Genomic DNA, 24,039 nt, shown 5'->3' on the forward strand with positions numbered 1-24,039 from the left:
AAAATGTGTAGAAAAAGTAGACTGAAATGTAAGGAGTGCAACAGGGTGGAGGTAAGATAGGAAACAGAGTTTATTTTATAGACCTGTAGTTGCACTTATCTCTGTCTCTTGCCTATCTGTATTATTTTCTTCTCCTGCTTTGGTGAAAAAAATGCTGCAAAATAATAGAATATCTCATTAAATCCTATGTCATGTATCCCTTATGCAGTGCAAAACTTAAACTATGGCAATAGAGTGGAATATTTATCTCCATGCACCTAAATAAGACATAACAGAAACTAATTCCTTTCCTTATTACTTTATATGGGGTTGAATCTGAATTTATTACATAAAAGCACTTAATTAAAAGCCCAGTGTCTTTCTTTCCCAGCTGACCCTGCCTTGGCTGGATTGTCACTCCTTGTGACACAAGATCAGGAGAGAGGAGGTGGCTGCAGGTTCAGCAGCCTCCAGCTCTGCTGGTAACACAGGCTCGACCTCGAGGGAAGGATCAAAACCTCCAACATTTTGTTCCTGTCGGGAAATCTGTGGTGAGAACACACACAAAGCCTTCAGCTCATGATCCTGGGTGAGTTACAGCAGTGTCTGGGCTGCCTGTGCTGGGATGTTACAGATTTTTATTCTGTGATTAAAGTCACTTTTTTCCAAAGTGCATTCCCACTCCTGAGGGGGTTTAAAGGATGTGGAGATGTGGCACTTAGGGACATGGTTTAGTGGGAGGCTGGCAGTGTTAGATTATTTGTTTTGGTGATTTTAAGGGTCTTTTCTAACTTAAATAATTCCATGATGCCTTCATGTTTCTGCCTCACCTTGACATTTCCAGGTATTTCACATGACTAAGGCAGGGGGAGATGCCAGCAGGGACAGAGCTGTCCCTACAAGAGAAGTGCTGGATTATGCTCTTTTCTGACTTAGAGATGGGGTAACTGAGAGCTGTTTTAAAAACTTTTATTGCATTTTCAGTCTCATGTGAAGGGTGAGACAATATAGATATCATAATTCATGCTATTACAATCAGAATTTCCAATTCTATTTCTCTCTTAACAATGCTTGTCTTACTCTATTACATTTCTAAGTTACCATTTCTTACCTCAAAGTTTACATACAAATACATACTATGTAAACCTTCTATTAAGCTTTAAAAATTCTCAACAAATTCACTTCCCACAAAGAAGAACATCAGGAGAAGAGCAAAGGCCCAGGATACATTCAGACTGGGGCTGTGGGATTCCAGATTTGTGCGTGTCACGCCACGTCACTGAGGGTAGGAGCTCTGGTGCAGGTTTGGTAGTGAGACATGGGCTGGCTGCTGCTTCTTCTTTACCTCAACCCCAGATTTCCTGTGCCCTACAGAACATCACCCCAGTGCAATTTCCATTTGCAGGTTCTTTCCTTTCCTACCTCAAGCAAAGCATCATCTCTTCGTGCAGCTGTGGACACAGAGAGTGGAAATTTCTTCTTCAGCGGAACAGAACAAGCCCTGTCTGCCCATCTGAATTACCCAACCCAGGTTACATAATTTTCACTTCTATCACCAGCCCTGGCCCTGGGTCTGGGAGCTATTCTGGGCTAGGACTCCTCTGATAACACTCCCAAATTCCCAGCTCCAGAGTCGCTGGTGGCAAGTGACTCAACCCAAGTTGTTGCACCTCAGGACGTTGACTTGGAAGATAACGGGGCGTGGGGGGGCAATAAAATATTTCAGCAATTTCCACATGCAGCTGGACACAAGGAGAAGATAGATGTGATGAGGAAACAGGCTGGAAACCACGTGGCCACAGGCAGGAAGGCAGACAGAAGTCTCTTTATACCTGAGTCATTTCCAGGCTTAAACTGCTCATGGTGACTTTCCCATCAAGGACTTGCAACATCTTTTCTGGTCATGTAAAAGAGTCTACAGCAAATAGGTGTGGGAAATACTGGAAAAACCCAAAAAAAACCCACAGCCCCAAAGCACCCAAACACAACAAAATTACACACACACTAAAATCCCCACCAAATTATGCTCTAGATTAATATCCAACTCCCAGCTGTCATAAATCAACAAAGCCAAGGACTCATCAGCAGGACACAGCAGCTGATAAGTGACCTTTATCTGCCCCTATGATTAAATGACTCTTCTGCAATTCTCATAAATAAAACAGGGCAAAAACTATTTGCCCTGGCCTGTCATGGGCATAAACTCCTTTTTAATTTTTTTTAAACTCATTAGAAACTGCACACACATGGATTTTGAAACAACACAGAGCAAGCAAAAGCTGTTTATGCAATATGCAAAGTGTAGTGTGTGGAATACATTTTTATAAAGCCTGAAAAGCAGTGGAGAATTAGGATTTCTTGGCTGTATAATGATTTAGTTTGATGTTAGATATCACCTCACTTCAGAGGCCATGCCTATATCCTCTGAACATTAAATTTAAACCCAAACTGCAATGCTATCTATGCCCACAGGTAATCCCAGTTTTGGAAAAGAATTTGCTGGAAAGCCATTTGCTCTAAAATGGGGTGGATACAGAAGCTGCATGGAGAAAAAAAAAATCCAATTGCGCCTCCAGAACTTCAGTAAAAATGGAATTCTGTCTTTTCTGTCACTGCTGGAGGCTGAGAGCAATGGGCTGCTCCCCCCTGCCCAAGCCAAGGGGCTTTGTGGCAGTGGTGTGACAATGTTTGCCAGGCAGAACCAGGCTGTGCCCTGGCTGCCCTCCCCTCTGAAGCTTTTCATGAAGGGATGGGACCACAGTGGGGCTAAAAATGATTTATTGTTCAAATAAACATCAGTCTCAGAGGCTGTGAGAATTTAAAGGAGCAAGGAGTCGGCCATAGCTCAAAATGGTCACAAGTTCTTTGTTACAAGACAATATAGAATTTTCTAATCCAATGCACAATTGCCACAAAGTTTTATTTTTAAAAAATAGTTATTTATTTAATTTTTTTTAATTTTTGCTTTTCTAACCTATCACCTTTACTTTCTTCTACTGCACTGTGGATACTTTTATCCAATGGGCTATTATCACACATACACACATATGCTTCTATTAAAACTTCTAAACTCTTAGCTACTCTATACAATTAGAGCCATACATTATAAACTTTTCAACATCTTATCAATATAGTTTTCTACATTATAAATCTTTCACCATCTTATCAGTGAAGTTTCCTACATTACAAACCCTTCACCATCTTACCAATGCAGTTTCTCACTTACTTAAGGCATATTCTTACTTACAACTGTAGGAACATAAGTTTATGATTTTTCTGCTTAATATCAGTGTATTGTATTTTTACATCAATCCCAGCTTCTTCCAAAGCTGCAGATCAAACCCTCCTGTGTGTGTGTAAATTTCATTATAAACCCTTCACCACCTGCATTATAACATCTACATTATAACTTCAACATTATTATTAGATGTAGATTATAACATCTACATCTACTACATTATAAACCTTTCACCATTTTATCAATAAAGTTTCCTACATTATAAACCTTTCACCATCTTACCAATACAGTTTCCTATATTACAAACCCTTCACCATCTTATCTATACAGTTTCCCACCTAATTAAAGCTTACAATTCTCACTTACAATTATAGGAATATAAGTTTATGATTTTTCTGCTTAATATCAGTGTATTGTATTTTTACATAAATCCCAGCTTCTTCCAAGGCTGCAGACCAAACCCTCCTGTGTCTGTGGAAGTTTCTATCTTTGCATTTCCCATGTGAAGCTGTGTTGTAACAGGAAAAGGATGGATGTGTAGCCAGAGATAGTGACACGGAAAGCAGCCCTGTCCCTTGGTGACACAGGCCAGGTGCCACTCCCGGAGCCAGGGGACAGCACAAGCTGACAACTTTCTGCTGATGGATGACTGTTGGAGCCCTGGCTGCTGAGAATTCCAGACTTTCTGTGCTGACAGGCACTGACCCCCAAGAGAACACTGCATTGACCTGAGGCTTCCAAAATTAACCCAATAACCAATGGCCTGCAATGAGGACTTTTCTGTCCAAGTACAAAATACCTCCCAAACCCATGGAGGAGAAGGAGAAGGAGAAGGAGAAGGAGAAGGAGAAGGAGAAGGAGAAGGAGAAGGAGAAGGAGAAGGAGAAGGAGAAGAAGGAGAAGGAGAAGGAGAAGGAGAAGGAGAAGGAGAAGGAGAAGGAGAAGGAGAAGGAGAAGGAGAAGGAGAAGGAGAAGGAGAAGGAGAAGGAGAAGGAGAAGGAGAAGGAGAAGGAGAAGGAGAAGGAGAAGGAGAAGGAGAAGGAGAAGGAGAAGGAGAAGGAGAAGGAGAAGGAGAAGGAGAAGGAGAAGGAGAAGGAGAAGGAGAAGGAGAAGGAGAAGGTGAAGAAGAAGGACCAGCCTCCACCCTAAAACCTCCATCTTGCTTTATATATATTACTGTATTCTAAAACCTTCAACTCTAAGTTTCCCATCCAGTGACATTCCACACTTCTATTCAAACTCCACACCCACAATCCCAGTTCTATCATTCCATTTTGGAAGCTTCTCCACAGCCTCAGGTCAATGCAGTGTTCTCTTAGGGGTCAGTGCCTGGCAGAATAGAAAGTCTGAAATTCTCAGTGACCAGGGCTCCAACAGTTGACTGAGCTGCAGTGAGGTGCAAGACCTCTGCACCTGCAATTCAGCCTGAAATGTTAATAATCCACAGGGCCACTTAATCACCTGCTGTGGTTTTTAAACATAAACTCACCGGAGTGAAACAGTTACAGAGCTTTAAGACGCTCACAGGCACCAGGATGTTGAGCTTCCCCATGTCAACAAACCAAACCTTTTTTGCTCAATATTCACATTCCAGGCTTCCAGCAGTGTGCCCAGGGGGCCAAGAAGACCTGGCTTGTGCCAGTGGCCAGCAGGACCAGTGAGTGTCCCCCTGTGCTGGGCACTGCTGGGGTCACACCTCAAATCCTGGGTTGTTTTGGGCCCCTCATGATTAGAAGGACGTGGAGGGGCTGGAGCGTGTCCAGGGAAGGGAATGAAGCTGGGGAAGGGTCTGGAGCAGCAGTGTGATGAGGAAGGTTCTCTCCAGGTGCTCCAGAGACTCTTCCTTGCTGCCTTGCAGGTGCTGAAGGTGCCTTCACCGCGTGTTTGGTTGATTTTGTGCCCCCCTCCCCAGCACATCAGCCAGACCTTCACTTTGCTCCTGTCCACCACTCCCTCAAGGCTCCTGGGCACTCTGTTTGAGCACCTGTGGAAATGAGAGGTGTGCAAGAGGTTTTACAGCCACTTCTGTGAGCCAGGGAGAGGTTTGAGAAGAGGATCCAGGTTTATCCCTGAAAGAATTTTCTACCAAGGTTGTTGACATAGAAACCAAGAAAGAAAGAGGATAAATAGAGAAACCTGCAGCTGTCTGTACCAATAAACAATTTGTTTGTCTCATCACCAATGAGTAAAGTGTAAAATTACGAGCTTTGTAAGAATGTACAAAAAGCATGCATGCTGTAATAAAAACAGGTTAGAAGCCTTCTGAAAATGGATCGTGGTGCTTTGTGTTGTCTCTGTCTCAGCTACAACAGAGAGGAGCCTCATTCCAACTCACTGCCCAGAAAAGCTGTGCTTTGTGCAGAAATTCCATTTCAACCCTGCTCAGGGGCTGTTCAGCCACTGAGGGTCTCATTGCACAGAAGCTGTGCTGGCAGGAGCTGCAGGGATTCAGTCATCTCAATATGACTGCACTTGATTTCATCCAAGCTGTGGACACATCCTCCTCCTGTGGGCTCAGGAGCTGCAGCTCCCTGCAGGGAGTGGCACACAAAAACCCACAGGCACTGGTGTGTTTTTTTTCCATTACTTTATCCAGTGTTTTTTGTGGAATTTCCAGGCAGCTACAGCCAAACCAAACAGATAAAACTGCAGATAAATGCTTGGTCCTTTAAATCTTGTAAAAGGAAATTTCCAGGGTGGGGGAAAAGAGAGCATTTGGGGTTTTAGCTGGGCTAAAAACTTGTTAGGGGGAAGATGTGAGGTGAGAAGAGTGACCTTCCCAAATCCCACGTTGTGCAGAGAAGCCTTTGCCAGGGATTGTTGGGATACAACCCAAGGGAGACAGGAAAAAAGAGCACAGGAAGGGCTGAACATCCTCTCTTCTTTCTCCCACCTTCAGCACTCACCTGTTTGCTTCCAGGCTGGGCAAGGCTGAGGAAAAAAATGCTCTGGGCCACTGCCAGGAGAGGACAGACATCCCAGAACAGCCTGGGATTCACTGTCCTGATGGACAGACATCCCAGAACAGCCTGGGATTCACTGTCCTGATGGACAGACATCCCATAACAGCCTGGGATTCACTGTCCTGCTGGAGAGAGATCCCAGAACAGTCTGGAATTCACTGTCCTGATGGAGAATGATCCCATAACAGCCTGGGATTCACTGTCCTGACGGACAGACATCCCATAACAGCCTGGGATTCACTGTCCTGATGGACAGACATCCCAGAACAGCCTGGGATTCACTGTCCTGCTGGAGAGAGATCCCATAACAGCCTGGGATTCACTGTCCTGATGGAGAGTGATCCCATAACAGCCTGGGATTCACTGTCCTGCTAGTGTGACATCCCAGAACAGCCTGGGATTCACTGTCCTGATGGACAGACATCCCAGAACAGCCTGGGATTCACTGTCCTGCTGGAGAGTGATCCCAGAACAGCCTGGGATTCACTGTCCTGATGGACAGACATCCCAGAACAGCCTGGGATTCACTGTCCTGCTGGAGAGTGATCCCAGAACAGCCTGGGATTCACTGTCCTGCTGGAGAGTGATCCCAGAACAGCCTGGGATTCACTGTCCTGATGGACAGACATCCCATAACAGCCTGGGATTCACTGTCCTGCTGGAGAGAGATCCCATAACAGCCTGGGATTCACTGTCCTGCTAGTGTGACATCCCATAACAGCCTGGGATTCACTGTCCTGATGGAGAGAGATCCCATAACAGCCTGGGATTCACTGTCCTGCTAGTGTGACATCCCATAACAGCCTGGGATTCACTGTCCTGATGGAGAGAGATCCCATAACAGCCTGGGATTCACTGTCCTGATGGAGAGACATCCCAGAACAGCCTGGGATTCACTGTCCTGCTGGAGAGAGGCGTGGGCAGAGCAGGGCAGGGAAATTCCAGCCTGGCCTTGGCACAGCCACACTCAACAGATTTCCCCTCTCGAGCCCAGCCAAAAGCACTGGGGAATGTTGTTGTCTGAGCAGCAGCAAGGTCAGGAGTTTGTGGTGCAGAAAACACAGCCCTGGGGCTGTGCTGGGAGCAGCAGCTCAGCCAGGGCTGTGCCCAAGCAGTGTGGCAGGAAAAGCTGCAGTTTGCACCAGTCCCATTGGAATTTCCTTGGAAATGGAGATTAAATAGAGATTTATTTCCTAAGTGCAGCCCTTGAGTGACTCCCTGCCTGCAAAACCAGGACCTGTTCATGTGCACCACAAATTGAAATGATTGTGAATGAAATGATCTTGAAATTTCCTTTTATCACCGATATATGAAAGGGAAAATCCATGTTCACAGATGGGATGATCCTCACAACCTGCATGGGATGCTGCTGTTGATCCCGTGGGACAGGGGACACCGAGAGGCACCAGCTGAGCCTCCCAGTGCTCTGCACTGAGCTCACTCAGCAGGAAAACAGCACGGAGAGAAGAACCATTGGGGTTATTGTCAGGGCTGGAACACAGAATAATTAGGATTGGAAAACACCTCCAAGGATGGGAGGACACTGACACAGAAATCTCCCAGGTAGGAAAGTGCTGTGTGGTCCCTGTTTGGAATGGGGATTCTCCCATTTAAAACAAGCAAACTTTTTCTTTAAGCAAAAATCCCAAAGGTAATTTTTTTATTTATTTCATTTTTAACCCTCTGGGATTTTTTTTTTTTCACACAGGAAACCATTTAAAGGAATAGTTTCATTTCCAGCACCCAAACCAACAATATTTTTCATGGATAAACACGATATTTCAAAGGACCCCTTTGAACTTGCTACCTTTACAAGGAATTTGCTTTCATCAGAACACTGTTTTTCTGTCAAAACCTCCCTTTAGTGAAATCAAGTCAATCAATGAGATCCTTTGGGCGGGATTGGGTTTGAGCTGAATTCCAGTTTGCTTTGAGGAACGTGCCCTCCTGTGGGTAGCAGAGACAGCTGCAGCAAGCTGGGAGAAAAGAAAAGGAAGAGAAAAATCAAACTTCTCTTTCTTGACAACTTTTTGAAATTAATCCCCTTCCCCAGACCCTGGCACTGTGAGAGGAGTGAGATCTGGCTCATGAACAGGCTGGAAAAAAAAAAGAAAAATTCATCTCAGTGATCAGCTGGGCACAAGAGGTGGCAGACAATTAAAAATAAATTTAAAATAATTAAAAATAAAAGTGCTGTGGTGATTCTGCCTGACCCCCGTGGGCTGCAGGGTTTCCCAAAGTTGTGCTGGGTGTTATCAAAAATGTCAAGCTTTATCAAGTGTTCAGAGATGGCTGTGGCACCTGGGGACAGAGCTGGTGGTTGGGTTTGAAGATCTCAGAGGGCTTTTCCAGCCTCAATGGCTCTGTGGGTCTGTGACTTTCAGGATGTTGTTGGCACCTCTGCTTTGGGGTTCACTCAGTAATTGGCATTTTGGGAAGAACAGGAGCACACCCAAATGTGTTTTACATTTCTTTTCGCTGTTCAGTGGGGAATTGTGCCCTAAAAATTAAAGGTAACAGAGCTGCAATAACACATTGGAGCTGATATTAAAGGGGAGAGGGCTGAGGAATTTCATTCAGCTCCTGGTAGATTTGAGTGACAATTCAAAACCAGCATGGTGCAATTCAGTGTGGCCAAAGCCAATATATTTCTTCCTGCTCAAGCAGGAACAAGTGACCACAGGATTTAAAAAATTGAGTGTTTTTTAGGAAAAGTCTGGGCTTTTCCAGCAGGAAACCAGAGGATTGCTTCATTTGCAAATGAAAGAGACTGAGGGAAGGAATGAGAACAACCTTCAAACACAACAGGAGTGTTTAAGGCAAATTTATTAATCTGCTCTCAGTTTCCAGGAGTAAAGGTGGATGTTTATGTGTACTAGGTGGTTTTTAAAAAACTATTCCACCTCTATTTTCTCTTTTACTGTATGTGTCACTCACCTAAAAGTTGTTCTTTTTAAATATCTCTGGCTTAAGCATCTACAACCCATTAAGAACAAGAATTATTTTTCTCAGGAAAATTTTTTCCTGAGAGAATTATTTTTCTCCCCCTTCTCAAAAGCTCACTCGGTGGTGGTCAGACACACAACTCCATGAATTTTCTCAGTGTAATTCTCGTGGTAATCTCCCAAAAGCAGGAGCAGCAACCCCAAATCTGCACTCTAACCAGCGTCTCCAATTTAAATTGCCTCACTCAGTCACTTCCTTTTCCAGTAACTCCTTTCCCAAAGCGTTAGGTAAGAAAAGTAATAATCCTGTGGTGTTTGGAGCAGGCTGTGTTATTGGAGTCTCCATGGGTACAAACTCCACACACTTCCTTGGCTGAGGCTGGGACATACTTTTCAGAAAACGTTGCAGAAAAAAATACATCATAAAAGCTTTTTTTTTTTTTTTTTTTTATTATTGCCTGTCAGGAAAGTGATCCTGGAAATTGTGAAACACCTGACGGGGATTTTTCAGAGCAAGTGGTGGGGATTCTGCTGAGTTTAACTGTAGGGGAAAAACCCATAAAACCCCCACAAACAGAGATATTCCGTAAAGCTTTATAAAAAATGCTGCTTTCCTTGGCAGCACCTGCATTCAAAAAATACGAGAGCGACCCGGAGCCTGGGCTGGGTTTCACTGACAAAATAAAACAGGAGGGGATGTGGGGAGTGAAGACCCATCCAGCCTGGCCTTGGGCACTGCCAGGGATCCAGGGGCTGTGCCAGGGAACAATTCCTGCCTAATATCCCATCGAAATGGGATTTTTTTTTCCCCCATCTAAATGTCACTTTTCCAATGGGAAGCCATTCCCTGGGTCCTGTCCCTCCAGGCCTTGTCCCCAGTCCCTCTCCAGCTCTCCTGGAGCCCCTTCAGGCCCTGCCAGGGGCTCTGAGCTCTCCCCGGAGCCTTTTCTTGTCCAGGGCAGCACCCCCAGCTCTGCCAGCGCCGGAGCATCCCCGGGGCTCTCTCTGGACACTCTCCGGCAGTTCCACGTTCTCCTGCCGCCATCCCAGCTCCGAGCTCGCCATCCCAGCTCCGAGCTCGCCATCCCAGCTCCGAGCTCGCCATCCCAGACCTGGGCTCGCCATCCCAGCTCCGAGCTCGCCATCCCAGCCCCGGGCTCGCCATCCCAGCTCCGAGCTCGCCATCCCAGCCCCGGGCTCGCCATCCCAGCCCCGGGCTCGCCATCCCAGCCCTGGGCTCGCCATCCCAGCCCCGGGCTCGCCATCCCAGCCCCGCGCTCGCCATCCCAGCCCCGGGCTCGCCATCCCAGCCCCGGGCTCGCCATCCTAGCCCCGGGTTCACCATCCCAGCTCTGGTCTCGCCATCCCAGCCCCAGGCTCGCCATCCCAGCCCTGGGCTCGCCATCCCAGCCCCGGGCTCGCCATCCCAGCCCCGCGCTCGCCATCCCAGCCCTAGGCTCGGTCCCAGCCCCGCGCTCGCCATCCCAGCCCTAGGCTCGGTCCCAGCCCCAGGCTCGCCATCCCAGCCCCGGGCTCGCCATCCCAGGCCCGGGCTCGCCATCCCAGCCCCGCGCTCGCCATCCCAGCCCCGGGCTCGCCATCCCGGCCCGGCTCGGTCCGGCTGGCCCTGCATGACCATTCTGTGTCCCCAGGGCGCTGCTGCCGCTTCTCCCCCGTCCCGCGCATCCCCCCGAGCTCCGGGCGCTGCCGGAGCCGCAGCCCGGGCGGGAGGGAGCAGCAATTCACCGAAATTCCCCCGATTCGCCCCAAACCGCGCTTTCCCCACCCGCGCGTTGTTGTCGGTGACGTCACGCCCCGTCGCCATGACGACGGCTTGATGTCACGTGGGAAAGGGGCAGCGAAATAAAACCGCAGCAACCCCCAGCGGCGGCCCGCCCTTTCCTAATGTTTAACAGCGGGAAAATAAACTTTTTTTTTTTTAATTTATTTTTTTTTTAGGGGGTGATTTATTGCGGTGAACTCACCGGGCCGGCCCCGCCCCCTCGCCCCCCCCCCCCCACCGCCCTCCCCCCACCCTCGCGCGCGCGCGCGCGCGTCACGCGCCCGGCCCCGCCCCGCGCCGAGGCGCCAAACCGCGCGCCAACCGCTGGCCACGCCCCCCTCCGCCACGCCATTGGTCCTCCCGCCGCGCGTCCCGCCCCTCCGCGTGACGGGCAGGCGCCGCGCCAATGGGAAGCGGTGAAGCGCTGGGCACGCCTCCTCGGGGCGGGGCCGGGCGGTGACGCGCGGGGCCGGGGTAGCAACAGTTGCCTCGAGACCCGGCGCCCGGCGCCATAGTGACCGTAGCCCTGGAGACTGTTACTTGCCAACGGCGGCAACGCGCGGCCCCGGCGGCCGGAGCCCAGCGCAGCCCGCGGCACCCGGCGGGGACGGCAGGTGAGCGGGGCACGGGCTGGATGTGGGACCGCGGCCGGGGCGGGTGCAGGGATGTGCGCGGTCTCCGCGTCCTCCGCCGGGCCGGCGGCGCCGACCCCGCTTGTCCCGGCGCGGGATGCGCGGTCCCGCTGCGCGCCGGGGCGGGGGGCGCCGCTCGCGCCGCCCCCGGAAAGTTGGGAGCGGGGGAGCGGCGGAGGCGGCGCCGCCGAACCGCCCCGGGCTCCCCCTCCCCGGGCCGGTGCCGCTGCCCCGGGGCACCGCCCGCAGCGCGGCCCCGCCCGGGCACGGGAACCGACACCGCCCGGCCGGCGGGGGGGCCGCGGCCCCCGCGCTCCGCCGCTCCCGGCTCCGCGGGGCTGCCCGGGGCTCCGCCGCTCCCGGCTCCGGGGACGCGGCGCTGCCGGGGGGTCCCACCCGGTCCGCGGGGTGCGAGCCCCGAAGTGTCCGCTCAGGGTCGGGAGGGGGCCCAGGGCAGCCGCTCCGCTGGGGTCGGAGTCGGCACCGCTCCGTTCTATACCCGTGCCCTTCTCCGTGCTTTCCGTCTTTCCGTGCTCTCCCTCTCTCCATGCTGTCCCCGTCCCTCTCTTCCCGCTGTCCCCGTCCCCCTCCCCGCGCTGTCCCCGACCCCCCCGAGCGCTCCTCCTCCTCCTCTTTGGGGGTGGAGGGAGGTGGTTTCAACTCCAGCTCGAGCCTGGAGTTTGCCAGAGCTGGGAGATCCCGGCGCTCGCTTTCGAGTCGGTCTTAGAAACGAGGGGAAATCGCAGCGAGACCCATTTGCAAGCATCTGCCGCCTGTTCTTGATGTGGTTTCTGCTGTTGGTTTTGAATAAAGTGTGTTGTGAAACAAGATTCATCTCCTGTTAGAGTGGGATTTTGTGGACGTGCCTGTTTCAAGCGTGAGTTCCTGCTGCCTGATTAAATGTTTCCATTCTTTGTACTTAGATAGCACTCCGAAGCCTTTATTTTGGCTTTGCTGTTGAAAGAGGCGAGACTTACTAATTAAAAAGCAGAATAAATAATAATTTTATTAAATATTGTTAAATCTAGTTTACCTTTTTGCATTTGGAATGTCCTTAAACTGAGGCTTGTAACTGGTAGGTTAAACCGAGAGCTCAGCTTCAGAATCATTTAGTTGAGGCTTTTTGCATCTGCTTCTGCCCAAACTTTTCAACTCTCTCTTGGTTACAAATCATTTGAGAATAGAAAGTAACGTCTGGCTTAGAGAAAAGAAAAAAATCCGTCTCTAAATACCAGCCTTAAGCTCCTGGGCTTCCCTCTCCGTCTCTGCTGTTTCACTTTTCGGTCTGAGTCTGAGTTTGCTTCAGTCAGGTCAGTGTCAGGTTTTATTTTAAAGTGGCATTTTTAGAAGAAGGGGAAGCATTTTGGGAGACTCTTTCATGGTTACCCTCGTTCAAGATGGGTTGAATCAACCTCTGACTGTGTCTGCTGAGAGAGTTTGGGATGAACAGTTTGATTTCTGGGTGGCTGGTGAGGCAAAACCCCCAAAGCAGGACCTTGTAGGACTTTGTAGGATACGTGAAAATCTCAGCTCATATTTAAAAAAAACCTAACACATCCAGCTGTGTCTTTACCTCTCCCCCAGGGGAGGGGAGATGTATCGGAATTCTGTGAGATGTGTTGCATTTGCCTTGGGGTTACACAGCTGTGGGCAGGCTCCGGGGGTTTGTTGTTTGGAGTTGGTGTTGTCAGAGCTGTTCCCATAACCACGAGGTTTGGAACTGCTCATCTTTTTAATCGGAATCTGGGTTCTCAGGTAACAACAGGATCTTGGCCCGAAGGCTGAAAGCACAGACAGAAGGGGTTGACAGCTGGAATTTCTTTGTCCCTGCTTGCAAAACAGGAATGATCCCAGTGCGCCCGGGGATGGGGATGGGAGCATCCACTGCCACAGAGGAAAGGCAGAGCCAGGTCCCTCACAGCCACCCCTGCTTTGCATCTCCCTGCTGAGCCATTTGCATCTCATGAATTCCTCTCACAGGAGCGTGTCCCTGCCCTGGGGCCCCGAGAGCCAGCTCAGCTCCTGGGGAGGGGTCTGAGCCACTGGGAAATCTGCAGCACCTGGAGAGGGGGTGAGACTGCAGGCAGCACTCTGGGGTCTTTTCCTTTAGCATCAGATCTGCCCTCTCAAGGAGTGTTTTGTAGCATTGTCTTATAAATTTGTAACATTGCTTTATAAATTTGTAACATTGCCTTATAAATTTGTAGCATTGCCGTATAAATTTGTAGGCTTGCCATATAAACTTGTAGATTTGGCCTATAAATGGAGGCACCTCCTTTATCAAGGGACTTGGCACCACACTGAGCCCCTGCAGCCGGGCTGGGAGGGAGGGATGGGGTCACCCATCCCAAGATTTAAGGCTGAGTGTGGTCGGTCTAAAGAGAGTTGCTGTTAAATTGTGTGTTAGGTATGGGAAGGTACATCAGAAATACACTTTCTGTGTCCTTTCGTGTGTGTAAACACGATCAGACCCATCCCTGGAAGTGTCCAAGGCCAGGTTGGACAGGGCTTGGTGGAAGGTGTCCCTGCCCATGGGACAGGGTGGGATTTCAGCTCCCTTCCATCCCAACCTATTCTGGGATTCTGTAATCATCGAGCAGCCAGTGCCTCTGATGACATCATTTGTCCTGGCTTTTGGGGGGAATCCTCCAGCTGAGAGTATTCCCTGCCACTAAAAGCCACTTTGTGCCACGAAATAACTTCGGGGCTGCCACAATCGCGGCAGAATAGACGGCGCCAGTCATTGTCTTTAAATAGCCCCCTGCTTGTAACACCTCGGAGCACCGACAGCTGCCACGTTTAATCACAACATGTTTTCCCTGCCGATAGAGGCCCGTAAACAGAGCAGCTTTCGCGTATTCCAGCCCATTTCCCCCGCTCGCTTTTAGCCCTTGCCGAGCTAAAAGCGGAGTCCGGGCGTGCTGCTGATTCAACAGGCGGGTCCCGCCCGCTCGGCTCCTCCGCCGGAGTTTCTGCCGGAGGCTACCGAGTTATATTTAACCCCAGTTCTCCCTCCTTGCCCTGCCTCCCTCGGAACAAATGCCAGCGCAGTGCAGGGCTGGATGTCGGCCAGCGGGAGCCCAGCGTGCTCGCCCGGGCTCGGGGATTGGCATCCATCGGGATCCGGGATTGCGTTGCCGATATCTGACACGCAGGGGAGGTTTCTGTCTGTAATCTGCGCTTTCAGACGCGTTGTTTTGTCTTATTTGGACTGGCAAGTCTTTATTCCTTTGTTCAAACACTCACAAATCCAGCTTATTGTCTGGGAACGTGCCGGCTTTCCCACGTCGGGATGTGCCTGTCCCAGCAGCTTAGGGAGTAATTCTCCATAAATAGATAAATAGGTGACAAAACCTAAACACAGGAATCCAAGCAGCTTATGGATTAATTATCCATAAATTCATAAAAAGATAACAAAACCTTCCTTCGGCACAAACTATGGGCCTCTAACACAGGAATCCAAGCAGCTTATAGACTAATTATCCATAAATTCATAAATAGATGACGAAGTCTTCCTTCAGCACAAACTATGGGCCTCTAACACAGGAATCCAAGCAGCTTATGGATTGATTATCCATAAATTCATAAATGGATGACAAAATCTTCCTTCAACACAAACTATGGACCCCTAAACAGAGGAATCAACACAAACTATGGACCCCTAAACAGAGGAATCCAAACTATGGACCCCTAAACAGAGGAAAGCAGTTTATGGAATAATTCTCCATAAATACATAAATAGATGACAAAATCTTCCTTCAGCACAAACCATGGACCCCTGAACCTACTGAGCAAAGAGGAATCCAAACAATTGATGGAATAATTATCCATAAATTAATAAATAGATGACAAAACCTTCCTTCAGCACAAACTATGGACCCCTAAACAGAGGAATCCAAGCAGCTTATGGAATAATTTTCCATAAATTAATAAATAGATGGCAAAACCTTCCTTCACAAACCTTAACTCCCTGAGCAAAGAGGAATCCATTTGTACAGGGCACTTCCTAGAGTCCCTTTTCTTAGCACACAAAGCACAGAGAGGAAATTATTTCAGGGTCATATTAGTACACAAATAATTTTCATTCAGTGGGGGAAGCAGAAAAAAAAAAACCCACTTTCAACTTTTGGTGATGTTTTATAAGAGATGGCAATGTTTGCATTTCAGAAATGATTTCAGGACACGTTAATACACAAATTATTTCCAGGTGGGGGGGGAAGGAGGAAAAAAACAAACTTGCTTTCAGCTTTGGGTGATGTTTTATGAAAGGTGGCAATTTCTCGAAAAGTTTAAATGTTGTTAATTCAGCTGAGTTGTTAAAACAATCCATAGTTATGTCTAGACATGTGATTTCATGTCAGTGAATGAGAAACTCTTCCTCTTCCCACAGTATTCCTGTTCACTTATGTCACTGCAGGGCTTAGGCAGTGTCTGCCCAGCAATAAAGTTAAAAGGTGTATTTTAAATTGCAACAGAAGCAAGAAGTTTCCCAAACAGAACTTTAGAAACTGTTTTGGTTCCGTGATGTGGTCATAAAATCACAGAAGAACCTTTCCCTGAGATCCATCCCAATGCCCTGACACAACTTCATGTCATTCCCTTGGGTATTTCCTGATGTTCCACAGGAGTGAAGAGCTGTAGAAATCCCAAATGAAGGCGTTTGAAAAGTCATTTAAAGGCAATTCATAAGTTTGCTTTTTCCCTGAGCATTAGGAATTTGTTTTTCTGAGCTTAATAAATGCCAGAGAAGTGTCAGTGTTGTACAAATGTGTCATGGGAGGAAACTTTGCAAGAGGTTAATGATGGAACATTGCAGTCAGAGGAACAGGTCACAGAATGCTGCACCAATAATGACTTTCATATAAAGAATAGGCAAACAAAAATCAGATGCTTTGTTTTCTTGTCCCAGATCTGAAAGAAATCCTCAGCAAGAAGCTGACAGAAATATTAATTATATTGTCTGCAGAGATATTCCTCCCTGATGCAGCCTTTAGCTCACTGGTGCATATTCCCACCATCCAGGTTCCACAAATATTTTCTTCTTTTTTTTTTTTTTTTTTTTTTCCCTTTGTGAGGGAGTTTTTCTTTGGCTTCATGTGCAGAATGTGTGGATGTGTGTGGGGACAGAGAGCAGCAGGTGCCTGCGTGCAGGCTCTGAGGAGGAGCAGCTCGAGACACGTCCCTGTCTCCCCTGGCAGGGGTGATGCCTTGTGAAGGCTGACCTGGAGCAGAGACTGGACAGAGCTAAAATAGGGATTTATTAAAAGGCCTCAATGGATCCACCTTGGGCAGCACAACCCAAAATGGTCACAAAATGAACGAGCAATCATGGGGTCTCTCACTGTGATCAGTTCTGCTCCATTTGCACATTGGAGTTCATTGTCCAATTCCAGCTCCAGCCCATGCAGTCCCATCCTTGTTTTTCTCCCTTCATTCCACGTTGTTTGTGCTCTTGGGCCTGAGGTTTGGATCATTTGTCCTTGGTGCCCAGCTGGAGAAGGAATTGTTTTGTCTCCCTGCTCTGTGCACAGAGCTCCCCATCCCCTGATGTAAAGCTCAGAGCCACACACTAAAGCAGCACAGAATGTGAAAAATAGAAAAGCTCAAACCTGAGGCATCAGGGTGACTGCATGCTCTGACTTCTTCAAGGCATCTCTGATCCTTACAAAGTCTCAGCCTGGCAAAGAAAACGTGGCACATGAGCAGGAACAAAGCAGAAGTTCAGGGGATGGCACTGTGTTCAGCATCTCTGAATCAGGAGTGGCAGGACAAGGGGCAATGGGTTGAAACTGAAAGAGAGCAAATTTAGATTTAATAACCAAAGAAATTCTTCCCTGTCAGGAGGGTGAGCCAAAGGTTTTCCAGAGAAGATGTGCCTGCCTCATCCCTGGAAGTGTCCAAGGCCAGGCTGGACAGGGCTTGGAGCAGCCTGGGATAGTGAAGGAGTCCCTGCCATGGCAGGGGTGGGATGGGATGAGCTTTATGGTCCCTTCCAACCCAAATCATTCCATGACTCTGTGAGATTTCCTGGCTCCTTCTCAAAGCCAGAGCAGCAGGGCTCACCTTGGCTTTCAGAGCAGTTCAAATCCCAGGAATTGCTGTTTGGCACATAAAATTATATTTCCCCCATCCCTTCTAGAGAAGAGGATCCTGGCTGGATTTTCTTCTCTCCCAATGAGCTTTGGAGTGCACATTTTCCCTTTCCCATCAGGAACCAAACCCATGCTGCAACCTCCCATCAGCCAAACATCCCATCTGCAGCCGTGCTGGGGATGAGGGAATCCTTGTGGGCTCCACACATCAGGAGCAAATCCAGGTGTGAAGAGAGATGGTTCTGTCTCTGTGGCTGAGTTTTGGAAGTGCCCCACGGGTTTGGAAGCACGAGGATGAAGTCGTGTGTGAGGGGAGGCACCAGTAATTCAGGAATTTGTCTGGGATTACGTGGCTGGTGGTTCTTTGAGGTTAACAGGAGGCAAAGGGTCCTGCTGAATGGAGCCCGTAATTAAGGATGCCTCTTCTGGAGGTGTCACTAGTTAAGACTGACAAGAAACATCAGGGGAAGAGGAGAGAAGGGGGGGAAAAGCGGGGGTGGAATGATTATAGGCAAACAACCTCAGCAGAATTAGCAATTTCCTTAACAACCACCTGGTTAGTCATTGTCAGACTGTTCCTTAAGATCCCATTGCCACCATGACAACCCTGGAACTGTTCTGGAGAATTTCTGGCTTAACACACAGCTGATTAAACATTCACCCTGCCCAGGGAATTATATCAGTTATTCTCATTCTTCTGACCTCTGGTGTCTGGGAGTCCTGGAGGCTTTAGATAAAGCAGCCTCACACTGCCAGGTAAAACCCTGCACTGCCCCTGCCCTTGTGCAGCTGAGCAGGGACAGAGTGGGACATTTGACAAAGCCCTTTTTTTCCCCTAAGGCAGTGATTGGAGAAACCAGGGCACTGAGCATTGAATTATTATTATTATTATTATTAATCATATAGAGACATCCAGCAGTGCTACACAGGAATCCAGTGAGGGCCTGAGTGCAATGCTGGTGGGAGTTACTGTGTTCCCCAAATTTGTGAGGGTTATTTGTGATGGATGAGTGTCTTCTAGAACAGACCTGAGCATCTGATGATGCTTTTGCACACAGGATTTCTTGTGTTTTAGGTGCTGTTGGAGTGGAGCATCAACTCCTGTGAAAGGAAATGGCTTTAAACTGAAAGAGAGGAGGTTTAGATGAAATATCAGGAAGGAATTGTTCCCTGTGTGAGTGATGAGGCTGTGGCACAGGTTGCCCAGAGAAGCTGAGACTTCCTGGAAATGTTCCAGGCCAGGCTGGATGGGGCTTGGAGCAACCTGGTCTGGTGGAAGGTGGCAGGAGGCAGAACAGGATGAGCTTTAAGGCCCTTTCCAACCCAAACCATTCTGGGATTCTTTTTCTGTTCCCTTTTTGGCTTTCTCCAAGATGTGATCCTGAGCTGAGCTGATGCTTGATGATGTGTGCATTGGCTTAGTGCTCATGGTCCCTAGGATGGGTTCAGTTACTGCCTGGTAATGGACAGTTTCAAAATTAGATGATTTATTAATTATCCTTTATTTGGTGTATGAACAAGGCTGCTTAACAAGGCACAGGAACTCCAAATACAAGTGGCATTTCTCTCTCCATCACCTCATGACCATGGTGGGACAGGGTCTCAATGTGGGAAATGGATTTGTAGAAAATTCTCAAAGCCTGACAGAAAGAAACACTTTTAGTGTATTGTAATTAGAGAATACTTGGTGTGAATTATAACATCTGTATTGTCTCACCCTTCTCATGAGACTGAAAATGGAATAAAATTTTTTAAAACACCTCTGGGTCAGCAAAGGGTTTAATCTGACATCTCACCAGTGTCTCCAGTGCCCAGGACAGAACTGTGCCACCACAGGGTGAGTGTGGGGAGAGCAGTGTGTCCTTCCTGAGCCTGTTCCCCACTGCTGCCAGACCCTTCCAGCCTGCTCAGGGATACAAACATGGGGAAGGGGCTGAGGGCACTTGGCTCGTTCAGCTGCAGCACAGGAGACTGAGGGGAGGCTCCTCGGGGGCTGCAGCTCCTCCCAAGGGGAGGCAGAGGGGCAGGGGCTGAGCTCTGCTCTGGGCCAGGGACAGGAGGCCAGGAAGGGCTGGAGCTGTGCCAGGGCTTGGCATGGAGCTCAGGGAAAGGTTCTTCCCCCCGAGGCTGCTGGCACTGCCCAGGCTCCCCAGGGAATGGTCCCGGCCCCGAGGCTGCCAGAGCTCCAGGAGCGTTTGGCCAGCGCTCTCAGGGATGCTCAGGGTGGGCTTGGTGGGGATTGTGCAGGGCCAGGGCTGGGCTGATGATCCCTGTGGATCCAGCTCAGGAAATTCTGGGATTCTGTGAGCCCAGGCTGCAGCAGCAGGCACCTGGAGATGTGTGGTGAGGAGGACAATGACAGCTCTGTGCAGCTCATGGGAAACAAGGATGGGTTCTGCACAGGGCTGGATGTTCCAGCCAGCTCTGGGGCCTTTCTGACCAACTCTGATATTTTCTGTTTGCCAGGCTCTGGTTGGCAGTAAAGGGAGGTTGTGCAGCCTCTGATAAGCTGGGAGGAAGCAGTTGGGAGATAAGCCCAGGCTCTCGGTGTGCTGGAGGTGCTGTTGTCAGCGCTGTCACCTCGCTGCTCTGTGCAAGGATATTTTTGTCCTCCTTCCCTGAGCTGTCTGGGATGGTCCAGTCTGAAAAACAACTCTAAATCCACCTCTGGGCTGTGAAATGTGGGGGGAGATGGGAATAAGTGCACATGGACTGGTTCTGCCTAATTTGTCTTGCATTTAAACAATTTCTTGTGCTGTTCAAACCCCCACCCTTCGCCCCAAAGGAGATGAAATGCAGATCTTTTCAAATATTCATGACCTTAAATGACCAATCATGGGAGGAAATTTTTCTTTAATAGGTACAAATAATAAGAGAAATAATGGCTCCTGGTCACCAGGCTGGTCTTCAGAGCTTCCTTCTTCCTGGCAAATATTTATTCTCCTTAATGTGACAGATGTGCACCATTGTTAGAAGACTTCCACCTGCCAGGAAGGTGAAATATCCTCCACAGAATATTTCTTTCAGCCCCTTAAAGAACCTGGGGCTTGCCTGTGAGGCTGCCCAGCTCTCACAGCTGCTTGCATTCAGAATGTAGATTTTTCTATATGAAAAATCTAGAAGAAACACCTCCCCTCAAAGCAGAAATTCAAAGTTCACCCTCGTATTTTGGACACCTCCTCTGTCACATTGACCTGCACCACTCTGACCTGAGCTGGGCTTGCAAAAGCAAAGTTGTTGCTACTCCTGGTGTAACTTAGAGATCTGTTGGGGTCCATGTTTTCCTTTTGGAATAGGATTTATGGGGAAATCTTGGAGTTTCCATAAGATCACTCCCAACATCTCTGGCTGCCCCTGGATCCCTGGAAGTGCCCAAGGCCAGGTTGGGGATATCCCCTGGGACAGTGAAGGTGTCCCTGCCATGGGAGGAGATGAGCAGGTCCCTTCCCACCCAAACCATTCCATGATTTTGTGGTGCTCTGAATGTTCCCTGGCAGGCAGGAAGCACTCAGAAGGGCAGAACTGCTGCTTGTCGTGCTAATAAATGGAATTACTTTAATTTCAGAGCATTGTCTTGTGTGCTGCTACCATTAGAGGTAATTGTGGAAGGTGAGGAGTTGTAAACCAGATAATTCATGTTTCAAATTGTACTCGAGCAGCAAAAGTGCTTTTTGGTTCTTTCCACTGCTGTTCTCTACAGTTTCCTTCCTCCCAGTGTAGATGCTGCTCAGAATGTAAAAATCTTAAAACCAACAAAAAAAAAAAAAAAAAAAAACAACAAAAAAACCAAAAACCTCAAATGAAAACAAACAAAAAACCTTAACACCCCCCTGCCCCCCAAATTTAAAAATCCCAACTTGGATTTAAGTAAAAAGTGCAGTAATTTTTTTTTTTTTTGTAACAATCAACCCCGTGTTCCCAGAGATTTATACCTGGCTACTGAAATTCGGAGTCAGTTCATTATTTAATCTTATAAAGTGACTATAAAACTGATCAAGTATAAAACTTATAAAGTGAGGTAGAGGCACTTAGGTAGAAACAGCTCCTTTAAGTCTCATTATCCAATATTAATTAAAAAACATGCAATTTTGAGCTGTTGCAGAGCCAGGAACCCCAAAAGGATCCCAATAATCTGTTACCTTGGATGGGGAGGGGTCTTGTGGGAATTTTGAATGAATTAAAGACAGGACCTCTGGGTTGCTTTAGATGGTGCAATTTATTTTTCTTATCTTTGATACAGGCAGGAAGGGTGAGTTTGGCTCCCATCTTCACCACATGGCTCAGAAGGTCACAAGGCCTCTAGTTACAAAACCTTTTAAGGATTTATTAACTAATAAAACACTGCCAAAAAGGATATTTATGCTTTTGACCCAATCCTTAAATATTTCATCTTATGGACTCCTGCTGCAGTGTGAGCTTTCTTAGCCAGTCATGTTATGGCACACAAATTGAGAGTACTACACTCTAAAACTTCTTGTTACCTTTGTAAATACTGATATTTTTTCTATATCTTAAACTCTAAAACTCTAAACCTTCCTCTACTTAGCTTAACATGTTTCTGCTTTAAACTATAAATCCACATTCTCTCTTTTAACACCTAAGTGTGGAAGCCTTTTCCAACGTCTCACATTAAATCCTGTGTGAGTTTTATTTTTTATTGAAGTTTATTTGGATTTTGTACTTGTTAAAACAGAAGTAAACTTATGCTTTTTGTAGGGATTTTTGTAGGGATTGGAGGATTTTTTTAAAATCTTGGAAATGAAGAATGGGTCTTGATATGAGAAATAAAATACTGATTAATTTTTTGTTTTGTAAAATTGTATAGAGATATGTAAGATAACATAAGTTGCTATTATTCCTATTTTTTGGTTATGAGTATGAGGAAACATTAGACTAAATATAATGTATGCAGTGAAGAGAAATTAATAATTAGGAATTAATTAGATAATACAGACAATTAATAATAAATATGAAACAATATTATTAAGTATTATAATATTGAATTGTTATTTTATAGTTTGTAATAGTTGATAAATTTTAAATTAGTAGAGAATTTAAATTAAATTTAGTAAATTTAGCAACTTTAGTAAATTTAGTAATTTTAATAAATTTAGTAATTTAAATTTAGTAAATTTGATTTTTAGTAATTTAATTTAAATTTGGTAATTAAAATAAATTTACTAAATTAGTAGAGAGTTTAATTTAAATTAGTAGGGATCGTCTCACGCCGAGCAAGGGGGGTGAATTATTTAATTATTCCGTGCCAGGACATTCCAGCACAGCTGCGTCACCCGGGCTGCTGGGATGGGCTGTTCCTCTCAGTGAGGAACCTCGGGGCTGTTTAAGTTAATGACCCTGTTAATAACGCTGTTAATTAGGGATAAAGCCCATGGAGCCACCGGGATGCTCCGGGGGCTGGAGCCCCTCTGGGCTGGGAGAGGAGAAGCTCCAGGGAGAGCTCAGAGCCCCTGGCAGGGCCTGGAGGGGCTCCAGGAGAGCTGGAGAGGGACTGGGGACAAGGCCTGGAGGGACAGGACCCAGGGAATGGCTGCCACTGCCAGAGGGCAGGGCTGGATGGGATATTGGGCAGGAATTGTTCCCATCTTCTCTTGGTGCCACTCCAAGGTCCCAGCTCACCACAAGGCTGGAGTTTCACACCAGTCATTCTCTGAAAGACAACCTGAGCTGTGTGATGACATCTCGGGCACCTCACCCCACTGAGCCGGTCTCATGGCCCACCCTGCTCTCACACAGAGCCTTGCAGCCCCCTCAGTGTGTGCTCCGTGGGTCTCCTTTGCACCCCACATTTCAACTGCTGCTGCACAAAGTCAGCTGGATCCAACACTTCAAACTCTACAGCTGAAACTATTCATTCAGCCTGGAGAGGAGAAGCTCCAGGGAGAGCTCAGAGCCCCTGGCAGGGCCTGAAGGGGCTCCAGGAGAGCTGGAGAGGGACTGGGGACAAGGCCTGGAGGGACAGGACCCAGGGAATGGCTCCCACTGGGAAAGGGGAGATTTTTCTGGGATCTTGGGCAGGAATTGTTCCCTTTGAGGGTGGGCAGGCCCTGGCCCAGGGTGCCCAGAGCAGCTGTGGCTGCCCCTGGATCCCTGGCAGTGCCCAAGGCCAGGCTGGACAGGGCTTGGAGCAGCCTGGGACAGTGGGAGGTGTCCCTGCCCATGCCCAGATGTTCTCCAAGGTCCCTTCCCACCCAAACCATTCTGCTGATGCCTTGTTGCCAGTGTTATAAATGAAAAATGATCCAGCCGAATTTAAAAAAAAAAAAAATTTAGCAATAGAGATCTAATTAGCCAGCCACAAGGAAAAGGACAGTGCTGAGCCCGGGATCGGCGCTGGGTGCAAGACCCAGAGATCAGCCTCAGCAGAGGTTTCACTCTATGCTCCCACA

The 24,039-nt window shown here is 48.0% G+C and overlaps 1 protein-coding gene across 4 annotated transcripts in view; it reads left to right on the forward strand.

Annotated features, from left to right (window-relative positions):
* The first annotated feature begins 11,410 nt into the window (after positions 1–11,410).
* RFX2 (regulatory factor X2) overlaps positions 11,411–24,039 on the forward strand; it is a 71,199-nt gene continuing 58,570 nt past the window's right edge. Inside the window, exon 1 of one of the 4 annotated variants that reach the window (XM_053965888.1) lies at positions 11,411–11,522. The gene's annotated coding sequence lies outside the window, so the exon portion shown is untranslated. The remainder of the gene's footprint in view (positions 11,523–24,039) is intronic. The other 3 variants (XM_053965886.1, XM_053965887.1, XM_053965885.1) reach the window with 3 other exon arrangements.

The sequence above is a fragment of the Vidua chalybeata genome, chromosome 27, assembly GCF_026979565.1.
Source record: "Vidua chalybeata isolate OUT-0048 chromosome 27, bVidCha1 merged haplotype, whole genome shotgun sequence".
Classification (NCBI taxonomy): domain Eukaryota; kingdom Metazoa; phylum Chordata; class Aves; order Passeriformes; family Viduidae; genus Vidua; species Vidua chalybeata.